This window comes from Pristiophorus japonicus, unplaced genomic scaffold (assembly GCF_044704955.1).
Source record: "Pristiophorus japonicus isolate sPriJap1 unplaced genomic scaffold, sPriJap1.hap1 HAP1_SCAFFOLD_1740, whole genome shotgun sequence".
NCBI lineage: Eukaryota > Metazoa > Chordata > Chondrichthyes > Pristiophoridae > Pristiophorus > Pristiophorus japonicus.
Window position 1 is genome coordinate 35,001 of NW_027251424.1, and position 5,000 is coordinate 40,000.

The window sequence follows — 5,000 nt, forward strand, 5'->3', positions numbered from 1 at the left end:
TGGCCACTTTGCCGGGCCGACTCGCTTGCCCAAGCGGGAAACCATCAACCGAAGGCCCGGTAAGGCGGCCGAATCTGACCTCATAGACTTCCACACAACGGACTTTTGACTTTCCCGGCCGCGGGTGGCCTCCACCCGGCCTCAGCCATCAGCCCTGCCTGCCTCCAGCCGCCTTCTGGTTAATGAGTTATCCAGCCTGGCACTTCGGTTGCGCCAGCGAGACCAAGTCTCGGCTTTGGTTAATGATTTGAGCCGAACCGACCTGCCCCCCGCCTCCCCCGGGCTGAACTCGGGCAGGTCTGCCGATTTCCCGACTCCTTTCGGGGCCATAATCGCGTCGCGCGAGCCGCCTGGCGCGATCGGGGACCATGCCCCGGCCTCTGCCAGGCCTCGGGCAGCCGCTTTTGAAGCCCGACCAAAAACCCGAAAAATGGGCAAAAAGGGAATAAATTCCCGCCCAAAAAGGGTGAATAGTCGGTTGGGCGGCAGCCCTGGTCGGTCTCTGCAGACCTGGAGGCTCGAGACGTTTGTTTGGAAAACTCACCAAGTCTCGATTCTGCCACCTCCTACCTCTGTGCAGATACCCCGCCAACCCCCAAGGACAGAAATGACAAGTGTCAAGTTGGCGGGGCGTCGGGCCACCTGCTGCCGGCCATGAGCATCCAAATCCCCGCAAAAGGGGCATTTTCATTTCTGCATCGGGACTTCCGACAATTGCCGAGGTTCAACTCATTAACGTTGTTCGCAGACACTTGCCAGAAAATGCAAGTGGCCACTTTGCCGGGCCGACTCGCTTGCCCAAGCGGGAAACCATCAACCGAAGGCCCGGTAAGGCGGCCGAATCTGACCTCATAGACTTCCCACACAACGGGACTTTTGACTTTCCGGCCGCGGTGGCCTCCACCCGGCCTCAGCCATCAGCCCTGCCTGCCTCCAGCCGCCTTCTGGTTAATGAGTTATCCAGCCTGGCACTTCGGTTGCGCCAGCGAGACCAAGTCTCGGCTTTGGTTAATGATTTGAGCCGAACCGACCTGCCCCCCGCCTCCCCCGGGCTGAACTCGGGCAGGTCTGCCGATTTCCCGACTCCTTTCGGGGCCTAATCGCGTCGCGCGAGCCGCCTGGCGCGATCGGGGACCATGCCCCGGCCTCTGCCAGGCCTCGGGCAGCCGCTTTTGAAGCCGACCAAAAACCCGAAAAATGGGCAAAAAGGGAATAAATTCCCGCCCAAAAAGGGTGAATAGTCGGTTGGGCGGCAGCCCTGGTCGGTCTCTGCAGACCTGGAGGCTCGAGACGTTTGTTTGGAAAACTCACCAAGTCTCGATTCTGCCACCTCCTACCTCTGTGCAGATACCCCGCCAACCCCCAAGGACAGAAATGACAAGTGTCAAGTTGGCGGGGCGTCGGGCCACCTGCTGCCGGCCATGAGCATCCAAATCCCCGCAAAAGGGGCATTTTCATTTCTTCATCGGGACTTCCGGCAATTTCCAAGGTTCAACTCATTAACGTTGTTCGCAGACACTTGCCAGAAAATGCAAGTGGCCACTTTGCCGGGCCGACTCGCTTGCCCAAGCGGGAAACCATCACCGAAGGCCCGGTAAGGCGGCCGAATCTGACCTCATAGACTTCCACACAACGGACTTTTGACTTTCCCGGCCGCGGGTGGCCTTCACCCGGCCTCAGCCATCAGCCCTGCCTGCCTCCAGCCGCCTTCTGGTTAATGAGTTATCCAGCCTGGCACTTCGGTTGCGCCAGCGAGACCAAGTCTCGGCTTTGGTTATTGATTTGAGCCGAACCGACCTGCCCCCCGCCACCGCGGGCTGAACTCGGGCAGGTCTGCCGATTTCCCGACTCCTTTCGGGGCCTAATCGGGTCGCGCGAGCCGCCTGGCGCGATCGGGGCCCATGCCCCGGCCTCTGCCAGGCCTCGGGCAGCCGCTTTTGAAGCCCGACCAAAAACCCGAAAAATGGGCAAAAAGGGAATAAATTCCCGCCCAAAAAGGGTGAATAGTCGGTTGGGCGGCAGCCCTGGTCGGTCTCTGCAGACCTGGAGGCTCGAGACGTTTGTTTGGAAAACTCACCAAGTCTCGATTCTGCCACCTCCTACCTCTGTGCAGATACCCCGCCAACCCCCAAGGACAGAAATGACAAGTGTCAAGTTGGCGGGGCGTCGGGCCACCTGCTGCCGGCCATGAGCATCCAAATCCCCGCAAAAGGGGCATTTTCATTTCTTCATCGGGACTTCCGACAATTGCCGAGGTTCAACTCATTAACGTTGTTCGCAAGACACTTGCCAGAAAATGCAAGTGGCCACTTTGCCGGGCCGACTCGCTTGCCCAAGCGGGAAACCATCAACCGAAGGCCCGGTAAGGCGGCCGAATCTGACCTCATAGACTTCCACACAACGGGACTTTTGACTTTCCCGGCCGCGGGTGGCCTCCACCCGGCCTCAGCCATCAGCCCTGCCTGCCTCCAGCCGCCTTCTGGTTAATGAGTTATCCAGCCTGGCACTTCGGTTGCGCCAGCGAGACCAAGTCTCGGCTTTGGTTAATGATTTGAGCCGAACCGACCTGCCCCCCGCCTCCCCCGGGCTGAACTCGGGCAGGTCTGCCGATTTCCCGACTCCTTTCGGGGCCTAATCGCGTCGCGCGAGCCGCCTGGCGCGATCGGGGACCATGCCCCGGCCTCTGCCAGGCCTCGGGCAGCCGCTTTTGAAGCCCGACCAAAAACCCGAAAAATGGGCAAAAAGGGAATAAATTCCCGCCCAAAAAGGGTGAATAGTCGGTTGGGCGGCAGCCCTGGTCGGTCTCTGCAGACCTGGAGGCTCGAGACGTTTGTTTGGAAAACTCACCAAGTCTCGATTCTGCCACCTCCTACCTCTGTGCAGATACCCCGCCAACCCCAAGGACAGAAATGACAAGTGTCAAGTTGGCGGGGCGTCGGGCCACCTGCTGCCGGCCATGAGCATCCAAATCCCCGCAAAAGGGGCATTTTCATTTCTTCATCGGACTTCCGACAATTGCCGAGGTTCAACTCATTAACGTTGTTCGCAGACACTTGCCAGAAAATGCAAGTGGCCACTTTGCCGGGCCGACTCGCTTGCCCAAGCGGGAAACCATCAACCGAAGGCCCGGTAAGGCGGCCGAATCTGACCTCATAGACTTCCACACAACGGGACTTTTGACTTTCCCGGCCGCGGGTGGCCTCCACCCGGCCTCAGCCATCAGCCCTGCCTGCCTCCAGCCGCCTTCTGGTTAATGAGTTATCCAGCCTGGCACTTCGGTTGCGCCAGCGAGACCAAGTCTCGGCTTTGGTTAATGATTTGAGCCGAACCGACCTGCCCCCCGCCTCCCCCGGGCTGAACTCGGGCAGGTCTGCCGATTTCCCGACTCCTTTCGGGGCCTAATCGCGTCGCGCGAGCCGCCTGGCGCGATCGGGGACCATGCCCCGGCCTCTGCCAGGCCTCGGGCAGCCGCTTTGAAGCCCGACCAAAAACCCGAAAAATGGGCAAAAAGGGAATAAATTCCCGCCCAAAAAGGGTGAATAGTCGGTTGGGCGGCAGCCCTGGTCGGTCTCTGCAGACCTGGAGGCTCGAGACGTTTGTTTGGAAAACTCACCAAGTCTCGATTCTGCCACCTCCTACCTCTGTGCAGATACCCCGCCAACCCCCAAGGACAGAAATGACAAGTGTCAAGTTGGCGGGGCGTCGGGCCACCTGCTGCCGGCCATGAGCATCCAAATCCCCGCAAAAGGGGCATTTCATTTCTTCATCGGGACTTCCGACAATTGCCGAGGTTCAACTCATTAACGTTGTTCGCAGACACTTGCCAGAAAATGCAAGTGGCCACTTTGCCGGGCCGACTCGCTTGCCCAAGCGGGAAACCATCAACCGAAGGCCCGGTAAGGCGGCCGAATCTGACCTCATAGACTTCCACACAACGGGACTTTTGACTTTCCCGGCCGCGGGTGGCCTCCACCCGGCCTCAGCCATCAGCCCTGCCTGCCTCCAGCCGCCTTCTGGTTAATGAGTTATCCAGCCTGGCACTTCGGTTGCGCCAGCGAGACCAAGTCTCGGCTTTGGTTAATGATTTGAGCCGAACCGACCTGCCCCCCGCCTCCCCCGGGCTGAACTCGGGCAGGTCTGCCGATTTCCCGACTCCTTTCGGGGCCTAATCGGGTCGCGCGTGCCGCCTGGCGCGACCGGGGACATGCCCCGGCCTCTGCCAGGCCTCGGGCTGCCGTTTTTGAAGCCCGACCAAAAACCCGAAAAATGGGCAAAAATGGAAAAAATTCCCGCCCAAAAAGGGTGAATAGTCGGTTGGGCGGCAGCCCTGGTCGGTCTCTGCAGACCTGGAGGCTCGAGACGTGACTTTGGAAAACTCACCAATTCTCGATCAGCCACCTCCTACCTCTGTGCAGGTACCCCGCCAACCCCCAAGGACAGAAATGACAAGTGTCAAGTTGGCGGGACGGATTTGACTTCGGTCGCCGAGCCCTGGAACTAATTTCCCGCAAACGGCTTCGGATTTTGCTCCATCCAGACTTCCGGGACGAAACTTGACAGGCCGTATCTCCGCACTCCCGGAGCGCAGCCGCACCGTTCCGGCACCCATCGACGCGGCTGGCCGAGCCCGAGCGAACGCACCCCACGGCGGACGGCTAGGCCTTTCCGATTTTTTCACCCTTTTTCCCGAAAAGATTCCAACTGGCAGGGACATTCGCCCGACGGCTTAAAGACATGCCCTTCTGCCACACTAACGTCCCCGCCTTCGTTTGGCTATGTTGGCTTCGTCATTTCCGTCTTTTATTAAAGATACCATCTTAACACGCCGGTTAACCATTTGCCAGAGTTTTCGGTTAATGGTTTGCCACCTTCAACCCATTTGGTTAACCATTTGCCGCCGACAATTTTCAGTTCATCAGTTGCCACATTCAGACTTTCTTCTCCGGTTGCATTTCGCGGACTTCCAGCGCGCTCGGCTTCGGGTCGGCCCGCAGGAATGT